We start from the raw sequence: 18,642 nt of genomic DNA, 5'->3' as shown, positions 1-18,642 counted from the left end.
AGTCCAGGAAGATTCCACATGCTGGGAGTAATTAAGCCTGCTGCAAGTACTGAAGCCTGTGTGCCTAGGGCCTGTGCTCGGCAACAAGAGATGCCACCGCAATGAGAAGCCTGCACAGCAAGGAAGAGTAGCTCCTGCTTGCTGCAACAAAGACCAAGCAGAGCCAACATAATAATAATAAACATTAAAAATTAATTTAAAAAGTCTTTGTAAAGATGTGAAAGTCACTCAGTTGTGTCCGACTCTTTGCGACCCCATGGACTATCCAGTCCATGGAATTCTCCAGACCAGAATACTGGAGTGGGAGCCTCTCCCTTCTCCAGGGGATCTTCCCAACCCAGGGATCAAACCCAGGTCTCCCGCATTGTGGGCAGATTCTTTACCAGCTGAGCCACAAGGGAAGCCCAAGAATGCTGGAATGGGTAGCTCATCCCTTCTACAGCAGATCTTCCCGACCCAGGAATCGAAGTGGGGTCTCCTGTATTGCAGGCAGATTCTTTACCACCTGAGCTATCAGGGAAGTCTGAAAAGATGTCAACATCATTAAAAAAAAAATCCCTCTGGAAACTCAAACTCACTCCCCTTGGATATAGGGGAGAGGACCCTTGCAGGACTCCCAGGTGGTCTCAGAGCTGGCAGGCTGTATGTGGAATGGGGTGGGGGACCCAGAGACCCAAAGCCACTTTACCCATGGCCATTCCCACCTGCCCGTCCTCAGTTTCTGGGAGTGGACTCCCCAGGGAGACAGCTCCTCGGAGCCTCTTCCCTGCCCCGTGGGCCTCCGGGGCTGCTCTCTCCTCCTGAGACAGTAACCACTGCTGTTCATGGAATGCTCACCAGGCACATGAAACTCTGCACACACTCTGTCTATAGCACAGGCGGGAGGACCCAGGCATGGGCACGGGACCCCCTCCCACCCCCGGCCCCTCTGGCTTTGTCACTGAGAAGGAGAGGGTAAGCCGCTGCACCTCTCTGGGCCGAACCTGTGTCATCCCCCAAATGGGCTTTAACACCCACCCAGCTGGAGGAGCAAATGAAGTGATGTGGGGGCAAGGCCTTGGCATGGCCAGGGGGGGTTCAGTGCCTGAAAGCCATGACCACCTCAGGCTGCACCCCAGCCCGGGGGCTCTGCGGCTGGTGAGGAAGAACCCAGCCCCTGCGAGGGAGCCTGCAGCCCAGGCTAGGGCTCTGACCCTGGCATTGAGACTTTCTTGCCATGTGACCTTGGAGGACCAATAAATGAGTTAATATAAACAAAGCACTGAAGCAGTGCCTGGCATACGATAAATGCTACATTGGACCAATGTGTCCAGACTCTCAGTCTTGGTTCTTCCCTCTCTAGCACATGACCCTCATTGGCTCTATTTGCTATTGCTTTGGTGTTCTACCCCCATGCCAGGGACCCCAATCTCTCCATACCCTCAGAAGACAAGCCTCCCAACTGTCCTAGTTATGATGGTTGGGGCTGCTTCCTCTTGGGGCCCAGCAGCCTGCTGGGTGACTCCTGTCCATCCCAAATTTATCCTGCCCTGCCTGTCATCTCTGCACCACGCGCACAGTGCGGGGGATCCAGAAGAGAAGGCTGGTTGCCAGGGCAACGGAGGATAAAGCCCTTGCTCTGCCAGGCTGCTGATTGGCTGAGGCGGGTCCCACCTCCTGCTATCCTGAGGGTTGGGGACAGAGGGAAGGGTCTCTGATGGGCGGGGAGAGGTACAGGCTGCCCAGCCCAGGACCGCCCCCAAGCCCAGGCAGAGCCCCTGGGCCTGAGAAACTGTCTCCCGTGGGGGGGCGCTGGCCTCGCCCCTTTCTCTGCTTCCCACACCCAGGGCGGCTGCAGATGGCAGCATCTCTGGGGACAGCAGCTACGACTGAGTCCACGGGCCGACACTGAGCTGCTTGGGCTGAGGCGGCACGCTCAGTCCAGAGCCCCCGGAACAGGCATCTGCAGGGCTTGAGGTGGGTCTGCGGGCGCGGGGGTTGGGCTGCCAGGTGGAGAGGTGCCAGCGGCTTGAGAGGCAGAGAAAGGAGGTCTGCAACCCTTGCACTGTCCTGGATGGGACTTTCGCTGGAATGGGGGCTAGAAAATTCCTTATAGGTCAACTGGTAACCCCCATCCCTACCTCGTCATTGTGCAGGGACACGCTGAAGTTCAGAGAGAGTGAGGAGTGACCCAAGGTCACAGAGAAAGCCAGTGGAGGTTTTGCTTCAGCTGAGCCAGTCCTCTGAGACGCGAGGAGAAGGTCTGGGGTCCTTGGTGCCCCAGAATGCCTGGGATTTTCTTCACAGGGCTGGAGAGGGTGGGAGGCCCAGACCACTGCTCCACGGGCCCACAGCACTGCGGCTGAAACGGCTCCTGCTCTGTCCAAGTCCCCCATCCTCATGTTTAAGCTCAAAGGAGCCTGGGGTCCTGGGTGGGCCAGGGGAGGGGTCATGAACCTCTCAGCCTTGGTCAGGCTAGTTTGGAGCAGCCTTCCTTCTTGTGGGTCCCCTTCTCCACCTCCCCCAAACCCAGGCCACACCAGCAATTCAGAACCCTCTCTTTGGCTCTCCAGAAAGGCAGATGGTTAGGAGGACAGGCTCTAGCCCCGACTCTGGGCCGTTAGCACACTCTTCATTTTATTCCCCGGTGAAGAGAATAGGGCACCTTGAGCCACTGCGGTTCGGAGCAGCCAGTGGGGACCTTGGAGGGCATGGGAGGGCTTCCAGGTGGATGCAGGATTGGGGAGCAGCACCTTTCCCTCCCCTGGGGTCACAGCCCTTCTTGGAGACCCACCCGGCAGTGGAGGGACAAGAGGGCTGAAGTCTGGAGCCCGAGGTCTGAGAACCTGGGGCCTCTCCTCAGCCAGCCCTGGAGGTCATTCTTCCCTCCCTAGAAGACAAGGTGGGCCTTCGCTCATTTCATTCAGTTCAGGTGTCTTTCCCCATCAAACCTCAGGACGTCTCTGGGGGACTGAAGTCCAACTCCGTGACTCAGGGCAAGTTAGCGAGCTTCTCCAGGTCTCAGTTTCTTCATCTATAAAATGTGGACAACGATACTTACCCCAGAGACCTGCTGTAAGGTCCGTGACTCCATTCTGACCGTGGCCTCCCTGCCCAGCAGGCAGAGGTGGGGCTCCTCACCCTACCCCTTTCTCACACCTCAGGAGCCATCCGAAGGTGGATGAAATGGGTCCTGATTTGTCCCATGTCTGGAGAAGATAATCTGTGGTGTGGCTTTTGAAGTATGTATAGGAGTTTGCCAGATGAACATGAACACAAAGGACATTCCAGGAGAATGAAAGCACATGCAGAGATGGAGACTGCATAACATGCAGGCATACGCAGGTGACTGACAAGTGGTTCCCTCTGGTGGCGTGGCGTGCAGATGAGGCTGGCATGGTTGGCAGAGAGCAGGGGTGGGCCACTCTAAGGAGCTGGATACATGTAACACTTGTGAATCACCTTAAACCTGCCAGCTTCCATTTCCTGCTCCCCCTCTGGTGCCCTGGAAATAACATCAGCTAGTATTCATCGCCTGGAAAATCCCATGGATGGAGGAGCCTGGTGGGCTGCAGTCCATGGGGTCGCTGAGGGTCGGACACGACTGAACGACTTCACTTTCACTTTCCACTTTCATGCATTGGAGAAGGAACTGGCAACCCACTCCAGTGTTCTTGCCTGGAGAATCCCAGGGACGGGGGAGTCTGGTGGGCTGCCGTCTATGGGGTCGCACAGAGTCAGACACGACTGAAGTGACTTAGTAGCAGCAGTAGCAGTATTCATCGAGTGCTGATTCTGCACCAGGCAGCATGATGCTAAAGGAACTTTAGGCACTGTCTTGTTAAACATTCACAGAGACCTTAAGAAGTGGGTCCTACTTCTATGCCCATTTTACAGATAAGAAAACTGAGGCTCAGAGAATAAGAACAAAGTACTATGTAGCACTCAGTAAGCATCAGGCACTGGTTCTTAGCACTTTATATAAATTATCTCTTTTAATAGTCACAACAGCCCCATAATTTCCCATTTTTATGGACATGGAAATCAAGGTCCATCTTTGGGGGCTGCTGCCTGTGTCCACGCTCTTATAATTATGACATGGGGCATGGGCCTGAATTCGGGAGCCTGTGCAGACCTTGTTCATATCAACCAGGTCCCCTGGGGATGGGTGGCTGTTCACCACGCTTTCACCAGGCAACACCTGGCCAGGATGTGCGGGTGGCTGGGGACCCACTCATCTGTGAGGGGGCTGGCAAGTGGCAGCCTCTGCAGACACCCAGTCAGAGCCGGGAGAGGGGGCTCGGAGGAGGACCGCCCGAGTCGTCCTTTACTGAGAGCTCTGAGAGGTCAGTCACCTCACCCCGTCCCCTCAAGTCTCTGGTTGCTGTCCCCCCTTCTACCCGGGACAATGCTGAGGCCCGGACTGGTTAGGCAACCCCGGCTGGCCTGGGGCCACACGTTCTACTGAGGGACTGAGGCATAGTGGGCCCCCTGCTATAGGCTTCCTTGTAGAGGGGTGAGTAGGAGCTGGGTGGGCCCCTGGGTGTGCCTGCTCAGGGGCCGGGGTGCTGAGTCACTGCCCTTCACTCTCCGGGTGTCGGTCTGCCCACCTGCGAGGTGATGCTCTGGCCGCCTGGCTCCGTGAGGACCGCGGGTGCCCACTCTGGGAGGGAAGGTGGGTGGGTCGGTGGGTGGGAGGATGGACAAGCCGCCCCTCTGCTGGTTCTCACCGACCGTGTCTCAGCAGCCAAGGCCGCCGCGATGCCGCACTTCCTGGACTGGTTCGTGCCTGTTTACCTGTTCATCTCTGTGCTCATCCTGGTGGGCTTCGGTGCCTGCATCTACTACTTCGAGCCCGGCTTGCAGGAGGCGCACAAGTGGCGCATGCAGCGCCCCCTGGTGGACCGCGACTTCCGCAAGACGCTGATGGTCCGAGACAACCTGGCTTTCGGGGGCCCCGAGGTCTGAGCTGTCCTGTGCTGGTGGCCGTGGGGGATGCCATCCGGCCTGGAGACCCTGGGGCAGAGGGAGGCCACCCCTGGTCCTCCGGGCGATCTCTCTGCAGCCTGGCTCCTGCCAGGAGGAGGTACTCCGGGAGGACCCCGGCTGTGCAGGGATGGGGCACCTGGAGTGCCTTGATATGTCGCTGCTGCTGATGGCCCTGGGTTTGCTCTCCAAGTCAAGCCGGCTCACCCCATGCCTGCCCTCCCCAGCTCCGCGGACACCAGCCTGCTCCCCCCAGTGCCTTTGTGCTGCCCGGCGCTCCTGGTCCTCCACCCAGAGCCAGGCACTCTGCCTGTCCTGAGCCTCCAGGTCTCCCATGTCCCTTCTGGATCCTGGGTGATATTCAGCTCCCCACTCCAGCTGATGGTCTTGACTCTGCAGCTCCACGTGCCAGGCTTCAATGCTGCTGCAAGGAAAGGGCCCCCTTTGGAGGGAAGTCAGCTTAGGCCAGCCCAGCTCTACCACTCTGGACCCAAACTTAGTGTGGATGAGTGTGTGTGATGGGGTGTGCCAGGGGCAAGACCACAGAGGAAGGAGGTGTGTGTGTGTGTGTGATAGAGGGAGAGAAAGTTTGGGAAGAGTGAGCAGCCTTGGAGACGGCAGGGTGGTGGGAAGAAGCATGTATGTGTGAGAGGGATAGGGGGCCCCAGGCAGGGTGGGAAGTGGGGGATGGAGTGAGTTCCATGGGCATTATGGGGGCCACCAGCAGCAGTTCCCGCCCCCCTCCCTTGGCTGGACTCCCCCCTTTCTCTCCTTTCCCAAGACTGAGGCTGCCGGCAGGCACCCTGCCTTCTCTCCTGGTCCTGTGCTGTTCCCCCCAAGCCCACCCTGGAACCCCCTCCTATGTGGAGCATCACCCTTTCTTTTTGGACATCTATTGGCCACCTCCTCACTCCCCTCCTCGGGGCTTCCACCTTAATTTATTGCAATAATAAAGACTCTATGACTATCTCAGCAGGACTGTCTCCTTTCCTAAAAGTAGGGTCATGTCTATCATCTCACCGGGTCCTCATAAAAAACATGATAGTTCAGGGACTTCCCTGGTGGTGCAGTGGATAAGAATCCTCCTGCCAATGCAGAGAACACGGGTTCAATCCCTGGTCCCAGAAGATCCCACATGCCATGGAGCAACTAAGCCCATGCACCACAAAGTCTGAGCCCACACTCTAGAGCCTGTGAGCCACAAATACTGAGCCTGAATTCTGCAACGACTGACACTTGCGTGCCCAGAGCCTGTGCCCTGAAACAAGAGAAGCCACCACAGTGAGGAGCCCAAGAACCACAACAAAGAGTAGCCCCCAATCGCGGCAACTAGAGAAAGCTCGTGCCCAGCAATGAAGACCCGGTGCAACCAGAAACAAACACAAACAAACAAAAAAAACCCATGATTGTTCAATATCCCCCATTTGGGGGATGGGAACTGAATCGCCAAAAGGAAAGAGCAGTTTCTCAGTGGGTGCACCGTTGACTTTTTGGATGAGATCAGTCTTAGCTGTGGGAGGTTGTCCCAACAGCTAGGGTGGGTGGTGAGTACCTCTGGGCTCCATGCACTAGAAACCAGTAGCCCTGTGCCCTCTCCTGACTTGGGACAACCAAAAATGCTAACTGGAATCCCCGGGGGTAGAGAACCAGTGAGGATACAAATTCAGGCACAGAGATGCAAAACAACATGGCCTGGCATCAAATAGAATGTCTTTTCTTTCTCCCGGTTCTTTCCTGTGGAGGTTATCCAGACTGGTCTGGGGGCTAGGCCCACGCAGTGTTCAGGGACCCCGCGTTGCTCCTCTCTTGCTGAAGGGATGTTGTCGGTTGATGCCCCCCACCCCCAGGGGGGTCTTCTGCATCCTGAGGAGCAGGGTGGAGGGAGGGTAGAAGGCTTGAGGGACACTGTGGCTGGCTGGACCCTTACTTCCCTTTATACCTCACCAGCCAGTACTTAGTCACATGGGTATTCCTAGCTGCAAGGGAGGCTGGAAAGAGCTATATGTCCATTAAAAAAGCCACTCCTTTGGAATTTTGGTTCAACATGTACACACTGCTATGTTTAAAATGGATAACCAACAAGGTCCTACTGAACAGCACATGAAGCTCTGCTCAATGTTATGTGGCAGCCTGGATGGCAGGGGAGTTTGGGGGAGAATGGATTCGTGTATTAATATATGTATGGCTGAGTCTCTTCGCTGTCCACCTGAAACTATCAGAGCACTGTTAACTGGCTAAACTCCAATATAAACTAAAAAGATTAAATCCTCTCTCCTTGAAAGGGGGAGAGCACATGGAGGCAGCTGGCATTCCATCTGTTCTTTTAAATTTTTGGCTACACCCCACAGGATCAGGGATCCTGCAGCCAGGAATCTTAGTTCCCTAACCGGGGATTGAACCCATGCTCCCCGCATTGGAAGGCAGAATCTTAACCACTGAACCATCAGGGAATCCCTGCCATTCTGTTTTCATAGGGATTTGCCAAGGGCACAGGGCAAGGGGCTGAGATTTGAACCGGATCTCCTTAGCCCAGGCCCAGGCTTGCTCTTGAACAAGCCCCATCTTAGGAGTCAGCCAGGACAAAAGCTATCTTCTCTCAGCTTGAGGAGTGGGGCTACCCTCCTCCCTGGAGCGAGCCCGGGAATTGCAGGGCTGTCTTGCAGAACCAGGTTAGAGCTAAGCAAGAGAGCTACCAGTGCTCGGTACCTCTCTTGTCTCAACCCGGCCCGGCTCTGTTATTTCTGAGTCTCACCGCCCTGACCTCCATCTGACCCAGCAGAGCATTCTGTAGCTTTCAGAGATTCTCCCACACTACCGCCCAAGACTCTTGCAGCCACAAGGCATCAAACTGAAAACAGCTGCAATAAGAGGGTTTTCTCCTGGACTCAGGCTCGGCTGGAACCCGGGGCTCAAGCATGTCACGAGTGCTCTATTGAGCCATCCTTCTCTCCCCCTGTCTCGCTCAGCCCTGCAGGCTTCATCCAGGTGGATTTTTCTTCTCCACGAGGTGCTAAGTTGCCCAGACAGTCCCAGGAGCACACATCGTGTTCAAGCAAAAAGTTCCCATCAGCCCCCAGGCTTGTGAGCTCAGCGGATGGGTGCGCTGATCACCAGGCAGCTCTGGTCTAGCCACAGGGGACAGGGCTGGAGTGGCTCTGCTGATCTCGTGGTCTGAGGGGGTAGGTTGCAGCTGTTACCTAAGGGAAAGGGAGGGGAGGGGAGGAGAGGGGAAAGGGAAGGGTTGTTGGGTGAAAACCAAGAGGGACTGAGACTGCTGCTTTACGGAGGCGGATACAAATGTGGAGAGAAGTGAACCAGGGTGACCCAGGGGGTTACCAGCGCTTGGGTTTGAGACTGGGAGTCTGGGATGGGCAGGATGGACAGAAACCCTCAGAGTTTGGTGGGTATGTGAGTCGGGGCTCTCTGTATGGACTTTCAGGGCACGCAGGGCGCGTGGAGGTAGGTGAGCAGGTGAGTGGGTTCTGTAGGGACCCACTGGAGGGCAGGGCCCTTCCAGTGTCTTCCATCACCCAACACCATAATGCGGGGGGAACCAACACCACCTACACCACCCACTCGGTAGCCAGTTCCATACGCCTCAGTGTCTCGGGCAGCGCCAGCCCCAATGAGTTTTGGGCTCTCTTCCCCTCGAGGGGGCAGGAGGGGGAGGGTAATGAACTTACTTTACAAGGCTGAGTGGGTAGAGGTGTGAGGCATGGGGGAGGGGGCTGGGAGGCCAGAACTAGGAGCTGGGTGCTGCCCCTGTTTATTAGGAAAGTGGAAAGTGCCCTAGCAGAAGCCACGTGCATGAGTTAGGACCAATGATTGCCAGGGACAGAAAAATCCCAACTCACTAACTGACTTGGGTAAGAAGGGGAAAGTTATCACAAAGACAGTGGGGTGGTCCAGCCCTATAGGACAGGATAGTGGCAGGGACTCAGGACAGCTAGACCAGGCATTCCCTCTTAGGACCCTCTTTCAAATCTCTCTCTCTTTTTTTTTGCTACATCATGTGGGATCCTAGTTCCCCAACCAAGAATCGAACCCATGCCCCCTGCAGTGGAAGTATGGAGTCTTAATCACTGGGCCACCAGGGAAGTCCCCTCAAACCATTTTTTATTCCTGTTTCTGTATACCCATTTCACTAACCACCCCTGCTGCCCCCATCATGGAAAATGCAGTAGCCAACTGCTGGCAAATTTTATGTCTTACAGCTCCAGGCACTGGAGAGAGAGTTACCCGTCCCTCTCACTGGCTGCAGGGCTTCCCAGGTGGCGCTGGTGGTAAAGAACCCTCCTGCCAAAGCAGGAGACACAAGAGATGCAGGTTCGATCCCTGGGTCAGGAAGATCCCCTGGCGAAGGAAATGGCAACCCACTCCAGTATGCTTGCCTGGAGAATCCCATGGACAGAGGAGCCTGGCAGGCTACAACGACTTTGCACGCATGCACATACTCTCTGGCTGCAAGCACAGATATCTCAGGGGAAGGATTCACGGCTCATCCTAGGTCAGACGCCCATTTTAAACTCAGCACTCGAGGCTGGGGCAGGGTCCTCCGTAAGGTCCAGCTTGGATCAGGGTCCTCTGGACCAGCCCACGTGATCTGGGCTCAGGTCCTCTCAGGACCTGCCTCTGACTCCTGCTGTAAGGTCTCTTGGGGTGTTATGGAAGGAAGTCAGGGCTCAGAAGGAATGACGAAAATTTCTCCCTCACCCCTAGTCCAGACTCATCAGACAGTCCCTTTTGGACTATTAGGCTTAACTGGCTAGTCAGGCAGGGAAGGCCTCAGACTAGATCTGGCCTGCAGCCAAGTTTGAACAAATGCAAATTAATTGGCAACCTTTTTAAGTCAGGAGATTTCGCATGAAAGTCTTTTTCTGACTCCTCTTTTTTTTTTAAGCTGCATCACGCTGCTTGCAGGATATTAGTTCCCTGACCAGGGATCGACCCAATGCCTCCTACGTGGGTGGAAGCATGGAGTCCCAACCACTGCACTGCCTGGAAAATCCCGATTCCTCTTTCAAAATAAAAATTCTGGCCATACTGGATCTAAAGTGTGAAGATGTTCAAAGTTACGAGCTTCACAGCCTCAGCGGGGTTGGGCGGGTATTGAAATGGGTGTACAGAAACGGGGAGGTTGACTGTGACCCAACCCGAGGCCTGAGCAGTGGCCAGTCTTCTTCACAGTAAGGCTGGCTGTATCCACGAGTCTTGGCAGAATCTACCTTCCCAGATTGCTAAGGAGACTGAGGCTGAGAGGGTAGGGGATTTACCCAAGCCTTCTGCTCTTAAGCCTGGATCCTTTTCCAGTGCTCTCTCCAGGCCTTATCATATTAATGTTTATTTATTTAGTCTTTCTTTTTTTTTTTATTGGAGGACAATTTGCTTTACAATGTGTTGGTTTTTGCCATACATCAATGTGAATTAGCCATAATTATATGTGTGTGTGTATATATATCCCCTCCCTCTTTTATTGTCATTTGGTCATTAAGTTATGTCCAACTCTTTGTGACCCCATGAACTGCAACACACTAGGCTTCCCCGTCCTTCACTATCTCCCGAAGTGTGCTCAAATTCATGTCCATTGAGTCAGTGATGCCGTCCAAGCATCTCATCCTCTGCCGCCCCCTTCTCCCCTTGCCCTTAATCTTTCCCAGCATCAGGGTCTTTGCCAATGAGTCGGCTCTTTGCATCAGGTGGCCGAAGTATTGGCGCTTCGGGTTCAGTCCTCTTGATGATCATTCCGCCCCTCTAGGTCGTCACAGAGCGCCAGGCTGGGCTCCGCGTGCCAGACAGCAGCCTCCTGCCGGTTACCAATTTCACATGTGGCAGTGCGCACATCAATGCCACTTTCTCAGTTTGTCCCACCCTCTCCTTCCCCTGCTGCGTCCATCAGTCCCCTCTCTACATCTGCGTCTCCGTTTCTTCTCTGAAAGTAGCTTCATCAGTACTATTTCTCTAGAGTCCATGTATATGCAAATGTTTATTTATATGTGCTCTTCCCATAAAGGACCTAAGAAGTTTCAGCGGAAGGAGCCACATACACAGGGGTGAGAAGGACATATTCTGACTCTGACTCCTGCTGTATTATTGCTGCTTGTCTCTGAGCTTCCTGGCAGCCAGAGGGGAAGAGGAAATACAAAGAGCTCATTTTATTCCCATTAGGTGATAGAAGGGAGAGGTTGACCCTTAGTGAAAGACAAGTTATCTGGTTCTAAATACTAAAAAGAAATGTCTCAAAGGGGATGTTAAGAGCCACACAGTAGACGGCGCCTTCAGCATCATTTTTAGGAGGTTGACCCAGATGGCAGAGGTCACAGAAACAGGCCAGTGTCCATGGAGGCAGATTTTTCCATCTGCCAGGGCTTACCAGGGAGCAACTTGATGTCAGGGCCTGGTAATAGTAAATCCTATAAAGCTGTTCATTTAAATTGCATTTTTAGGGGGACTTCCCTGGTGGTCCAGTGGTTAAGAGTCTGCCTGCCAATGCAGGGGACACAGGCCCAATCCTTGGTCCCGGAAGATCCCACATGCCAAGAAACAAATAAGCCTGAAAGCCACAACTACTAAGCCCGTGCTCTAGAGCCTGTGCTCTGCAACAAGAGAAACCACTGCAGTGAGAAGCCTGTGCCCCACAAAGAAGAGTAGCCCCCGCTCACCGCGACTAGAGAAAACCCATGCACAGCAACGAAGACCCAGTGTGGCCAAAAATAAAATAAATAAAAATCACTTGCAATTTGGGAGGCAAGTTTCCTGTTCTCAGACACACGACTGAATTCACCAAGCATTTCTGTGTACCAGGCCCAGAGATTTCATAGATGATTAAAGCCCAGAGAAATGCCCCCTGCCAGTGCCTGGCATTGTGCTCAGCTCATGTCAGGTTCTTGTCGCGCCCTGGTTGTTTGTATATCGCTCTTGCTCTGCCAGCCTTACTGGGTTGTGACAAATGTCAAAGGAGATAGTTGGCAAGAAAGCAGTGTATGAATGGTGTGCAGAACATAGTTCTTCTCCTGAACCCTGCAGAGGCATGTCACATACCTGCTCCATGCCAGACCAGGACTAGCACCAAGAATTCAAAGACAAAGAAGACATAATCTCCCAATGAAAGGAACTCCCAGACTGGAGGGGCAGACGGATATGCAAATAAATAACAACACTGTAATTGTAGCAAGAGAAGGATGTGTGAGAAACTGAAAATAGAATGGAATCCCAGGGAAGGGGTTTATCAAGGAGGATATGACTGCCGATGTGGGTTTTGAAGGCTGAATAAGAGTTTTCCCTGTAAAGAGTAGAGGAGCCGGCAAGCGCAAAGCCATGGAGGTTAGGGAGGACCCAGTCCTTTCTGAGGATTGTGAGGGGTGTCACATGGTCCCAGCACAGACTACTAGTGCGTAAGTGGTGGGAGAGGAGCCTGAACAAGCCAAAAGTTGTGTTTCAAGTAAGGCTTAGGTCCAGGGAGAGAACCTGATCACGCTCTAGTTGCCACCTCCTCCAGGAAGCCTTCCCTGACCCCACCAGCAGCTTTCCCCTTTTTGGCCCCAATCTTGTGCTGTGATTTTGTGCACATGTCTGTGGAGAGCCGGCATGGGGCATGCTTGTTGGATGAATGGCACCTGTCTGTCTTGCCAGAGACAGCCCAGCTGCTGAGAGACAAAGATTTAGAGAGGCTTGGAGGCTTCTTGGAGGTCAGGTTGTTATGCAGGTTTTAAAAGTACTTTGGGAGGTTTCGAAGAGCCCCGGGAGCTCTCCTTTCCCACCATCTGGTTGCTGTCAGGATACGGTGGGTGTGACTGGGCTGGGCCCAGGACAGGAGGCGGGAATGTGCAGGGTCCCTGCGTAGGCTTGGCTGCAATGTTCGGACTCTGGCCCCGGAGGATGGCATAGGCTGCTCATTGTTCTACCCCCTCGCTCTTCACTCGGACTGAGCAAGCCAGCCTTGGGAAGGCTTGAGGAACCAGCTTTGGGAGAGGATGGCAGCTACCCCCACCCCACAAAAGACCATCACACGGTCAGCCAGCATCCTTACTGAGAACCCTAGGAACGCAAAGCCCCTTCTCCTCACTCCATCAAGTGAGGGATGCAGGGCTCAGAATTTGGAGCCCTGGAGATGTGGGTGTCCAGCTACTCCTTCATTGGGTAAAGCCTGGCAAGTCCACTGCCCTCTCTGTATCTGCAGCTGTAAACAGCTGGAATTGATGCAGAGGTCCCTGGAAACCATAACGGTAAATAAAAGAAGAAATCAGAATTACGAGGAATTATTTCCCTTTTTTTTTTTTTTTTCAGAGAAGGCAATGGCACCCCACTCCAGTACTCTTGCCTGGAAAATCCCATGGACGGAGAAGCCTGGTGGGCTGCAGTCCATGGGGTCGCTAAGAGTTGAACACGACTGAGTGATTTCACTTTCACTTTTCACTTTCATGCATTGGAGAAGGAAATGGCAACCCACTCCAGTGTTCTTGCCTGGAGAATCCCAGGGACGGGGGAGCCTGGTGGGCTGCCGTCTATGGGGTCGCACAGAGTCGGACACGACTGAAGCGACTTAGCAGCAGCAGCAGCAGCATTTCCTTTTTTAAAGTTTTTTTTTTTTTTTTTGATGTAAACTGTTTTGTGAAGTCTTTACTTTGTTACAATATTGTTTCTGTTTTATGTTTTGGTTTCTTGGCCACAAGGCACATGGGATCTTAGCTCCTCTGCTGCTGCTGCTAAGTCACTTCAGTCGTGTCAGACTCTGTGCAACCCCATAGATGGCAGCCCACCAGGCTCCCCCATCCCTGGGATTCTCCAGGCAAGAACACTGGAGTGGGTTGCCATTTCCTTCTCCAATGCATGAAAGTGAAAAGTGAAAGTGAAGTCGCTGAGTCGTGTTCGACTCCCAGCGACCCCATGGACTGCCGCCTACCAGGCTCCTCTGTCCATGGGGTCCTCCAGGCAAGAGTACTGGAGTGGCGTGCCATTGCTTAGCTCCTCAGTTGGGCATTAAACCCACACCCCCTGCATGGGAAGGCTAGGTCTTAACCACTAGACCACCAGGCAAGTCCCCAAGACAGTAATTTTGGTGGCGAAGGACTGAATTCATTGTATGATGGTTAATGCGTTGGCACTTCTCACTGCATCCTCACAGCCGTGCATGTGGGCCAGTTCTGTTCAGCTCTTGCACACGGTAGGGTTAATCTCCTTGCTTCCTTGTAATGGCTGGGACCATTTGACTAGCTCTCGCCGGTGAGTTGTGATCGGAAAAGTCCAGGCCAATGCATTTCATAGCTACTGCGTGCCTCACCACCTTCTCCTGCCTTCTGCCTCAATGACCAGCCCAGCTCCAGAAGGTGGCTGCTCCATCAGCCTGGGTCCCCGAGATGACATGGAACAGAGCCAAACCGCAGTGGACACGAGGCATGAATCAGAAACAAGCATTCCGTATTACAAGCCACTGAGATTTTGGAATTGTTTGTGACTGCGACATAATTTAACCCGTCTTGACTGATAGAATTTCCAATTCACAGGTGAAGAAACAGGAGCCCACAGAGATGGACTTGTTCAAAATCGCACAGCTCTAACACCCAGGTTGGAGACTCTAGAGCTCGTGTCACTTGTCTGGGAGGCTACCACGAGGATCTTTTGCTTGGGTGGAGGTCTGTCCTTTGAGGCCACTTTCAGACCTGTCAATCTTTCCTTTGGCAGCAAAGAAACGGGTACAGACACAAGGGGTGGGTGGGGGGGTGGTCATTGCCACTTTGGGCCACTAGAGGGCAGCTGAACCCAAGCTTGCAATTACAGGGCAGGCAGTTTTCTCTAGGCCCCCCGGAATGGAAGAGAGAGCTGGGGAAGATGGGCAGTAGGAATACGGAGATGAACAGGACTCATACCTTGTTTTCAAGGCCCTAACGTCCTGGCATGGAGCAAGATGGAGGAGTTCTAGACCTTCAAGAGGCCACATGAAGGCATCTGGTCCCTATTTAAAAAGGCAACTTGAGGCCCAGAAGCTGCACACCGAGTCACTGGCCGAAGAGAGGAGAGAAGCTAAGATCCCTGACTCCAGCTCAGGGTTTCTGCATCTCAGAGATAATGCGATCCAGGGGAGTGGGCGGTAAAAGCTCCCCAACAACACAACACAATCCAGAAAGAGCTGTGCAAGCCCCTCCCCCAGCCTCCTCTGTTCTTCCGGGAACCAGGCTGGTCCTCAGGCCTCAAAGGCAGGGGAGAAAGGAAGAGAACTCCAGGCAGATCCCCTCCCCCACCCAACTTTCCAGCAGGTTGCCCTGGCAACCCCAGCACAGCCAAGTTTGAAAACCTAAAGATGGAGGGGGAGAGAATGGATAAGAAGAGGGACAGTTCCTAGGTCCACATATCCGCCATTCATTGAATCATTTTTTTTCCTTTCATTCATTCATCCTACAGAAACTTAAGAGGCTAATCCTTGCCAGGCCCTGGGGAAAGACTCAGAGAAGAATAAAATCCAGGCCCTTCAGAACTGTGCTGTCCAATATGATGACCATAAATTAAAATGAAATAAACACTCAGTTCCGGGTCACTGTAGCCGCATGGTAAGTGCTCACTAGCCGCGTGTGGTCAGCAGCCATCACATTGGACAGCACAGATATAGAATGCTCCCCTTATCGCAGAAAGTTCTATTGGCCAGTGCGGCCCCAGAAGCTCGCTGGCTAAGGAGAGCAACATGTGGGAAAATGGACCAGACCATACAGCATGGTGTGGGCCACCATGACCTCATCAGGAGAAAGCAGGGGATGAGGCGAAGAGCGAAGGAGATGCCGGAAGAATGCTGAGTCTAGTTCCTGGCTCGGATCAGTGCTCAGTGTCCGCCGTCAGCACGCTACAGTTCCTGTAAGGATTGCTTACATCAGCTCTCTGAACAGGCTGCATGCTCCTTCCCAGCCCTGAGGTAGTGCCGGCACATAGTAAGTGCTCAGTAAACGGTAGCTATCATTAGCACCATAATTATTAAGACTATTCCCATGACTCATTGGAAAAGACCCTGATGCTGGCAAAGACTGAAGGCAGGAGGAGAACGGGACGACAGAGGGTGAGATGGTTGGGTGGCATCACCGACTCGATGGACAGGAGTTTGAGTAAGCTCTGGGAGTTGGTGATGGACAGGGAGGCCTGGGCTGCTGCAGTCCATGGGGTCGCCAAGAATCAGACATGACTGAGCGACGGAACTGAACTGATTCCTATGAAACAGACAGAAGAGGACACCCAGCCTAGCCCAAGGGCCAGGGTCTACAGACAGCCCGCAATGCCAGCGCCGGGCTGGGAGGCCTTGTGGGTTTCCTCAACTCGAAGGGAGGGTCATCTTTGTAGGCTCAGGGGCTCGGTACAGGGTCTGGCTGGAGTGAGCACAGGCTTGGGGGACAGTTGTTGAAGCAGACAGCCCCTGCTTTAGTCTCTAGCTTGCTCCACGAACGACTTCAGGCGGGTGGGCAAGACGGTCTGAGGGTCAGAGAGCAGAACAGGGTGTGCGGCGATGCAGAGGGCAGGCACAAGGGAGGTCAGCTCCGGGACCACCAGAGCGTGGCTGTGTTTGGAGTCTCCCTGTTCTTACTGCAGACATCTCTCCGAGGGTCAGAGTCTGGGGGAGACAAAGGAGATTTGGGGAGGGTAGACAGCAGGGCACCACCCCCCAGGTTCCCTTGAGTCCAGGGCGGCCCAGCTTGGCCGTTACGAGCCTCCCATGGCCCTTTGGGATTCCAGAGGCTCAGAGCAGCCATTCACTGACGCCCACTGCCGAGAAGCCAGCCCCTCCCTACCCCGGAGCCCAGCCCAGCTGGGGACATCGCTGGGACAGGTCAGGAGAGGGCTGGGCCCTGGGCCTAAGACCACAAGCCTGGATGTTGAGCAAAAGCCCATGAAGGGACCAGAGGGATGAGGCCCCTGAACCGGTCACCACCTGAGCTGGCCAGAATCTGGGTGCGGAGGAGGTGAGGGTCCTGCCCTGGAGTCCGCTTCCCGGACCGAGAACCTTCAGACATTTCTTGTTCTCTGATCAAGGCGGGTGAGTCTTTGTGGCTGGGGGGAGGACAGGACCAAGTGATTGATGGGGCGTGGGGGGAGGCTCAGTGAAGGGAAGGGATCTGGGGACGTTAGAACAGATTCAGAAATTCTGTCCTCTGGCCAGCTGTGTATGTGTGTGTGTGTGTGTGTGTGTACACCAAGGGTAGATGTTTGTGGTTAAGTGCAGGGTAAATGCACCTGTGCCCGGGTGCATGTCGTAAGGGCCCACAAGCAGGGCTGCGGGGACATGCCAAGTGGGGAGGTGATAAAGGTCAGGACAGCCTTAGGGACAAATATGTGACTGGAGGGGGATGAGAGGCTGGGGTGCCGCCGTGAGGGATGATGAAGACCCTTTGGTGTCCTGTCTGGTCCCTGCTCCAGACTTTAGGGCTTTAGCCACAGAGTCACACTCCCCCGTGAACCCTGCTACCAGCCCTGCACCCACCCCCCTCAGCATCACATCCCTGCCTGCTGTGTTGAAAGCAACAGAAACAACTTTGTTCCAGGAGGGCTCCATGGAGCCCAGCGTGTGCACCAGCTGGCCGTCTGGGCGCTTGGGAGCTCCCCTCGGGGGATGGCTCATCCATGCAGACCACCAGGCAGATTCCTAGACGCCCCCGCCTACCCCTCCCCCGACTCCCCGTGGCCAGGTGGTCCCTTTGCTTCTTCCTCTGTGCTGCTCAGCCTTCTCCAGCCCCACCCCAGCCCACAGAGTGGCGGCTCTCCTTGCCGCGCAGCTTGCAGGATCTCAGTTCCCCCCGATCGGATTGAACTGGGGCCACAGCCGTGAAAGCTCCATGTCCTGACCATCAGACATAAGGGGACTCCCTCTTTGCCTCCTCCTCTGTTCCCCTGGTCTCTCTGCCACACAGCCGCAGAGTGACCACCTGCAAGATCCTACCAGGTCCCCTCCCAGGGCCTGAGCATCATGGTGCCTGGCCTGGGTCCCAGCACACCTGCAGCCTGGTCTCCCCTCTCCCCTAGACACAGCCTGGAAGCCCCACAGAGGGTTTTCACAAAGACACCACATCTCCTTGCCCTTGGGCCCTCCGTATGAATTCCCCCAGCCCCAGGTCAGCCACCCCCCCTTGAGCCCCAAAGGCTGAGTTAACGCTTCTGCCACAGGGCTCACCGCTGATGTAGCTTGACCTGCTTCGCTGCCCTGCAACTCTGGGGACCACAGGTCCCCAGGGGCGGGGACAGAGGTGAGTTCACCGAACGAGTCTCCTGTAAACGCTCGTTACTTCTGCATTTCCCAAGCCTCCCCTTGTCCAGGGCCTTCTTCAGCTCCAATTCCACTTCGGCTCCCACTTCGGCTCCCACTTCGGCTCTAGCAGCAGGCAGCCCAGGGCTCTTCCCTGGTTCTGGGAGGAGCCCCAGATCTTACCCTGTTCCCAAGCCAAAGGGGTCATCTCTCAGCCTCCTACCTGGATGCTGGCATTCCTATTTTGGGGGCTGTGGGTGGGAACCCAGAGTCCTCTGGCCCCTTATGGAAGAGGCAGACAGGCCTCCAAAAACCGCTGTCTTCCCCTGGGGTCCTCAGACATGTATATGTGAACTCCACGGAGTTGTCCACAGAGACAGGGGCCCAGGTAAAGAGAGAGGTTTCATCCATCATGCCAGGCAGCCTGCTTATTGGGTGCCACCTTCACCTGGCGTCCAGGTAGGTGT

Source organism: Bubalus bubalis, chromosome 4 (genome assembly GCF_019923935.1).
Source record: "Bubalus bubalis isolate 160015118507 breed Murrah chromosome 4, NDDB_SH_1, whole genome shotgun sequence".
Lineage (NCBI taxonomy): Eukaryota > Metazoa > Chordata > Mammalia > Artiodactyla > Bovidae > Bubalus > Bubalus bubalis.
This window is presented reverse-complemented; position numbering follows the sequence as displayed.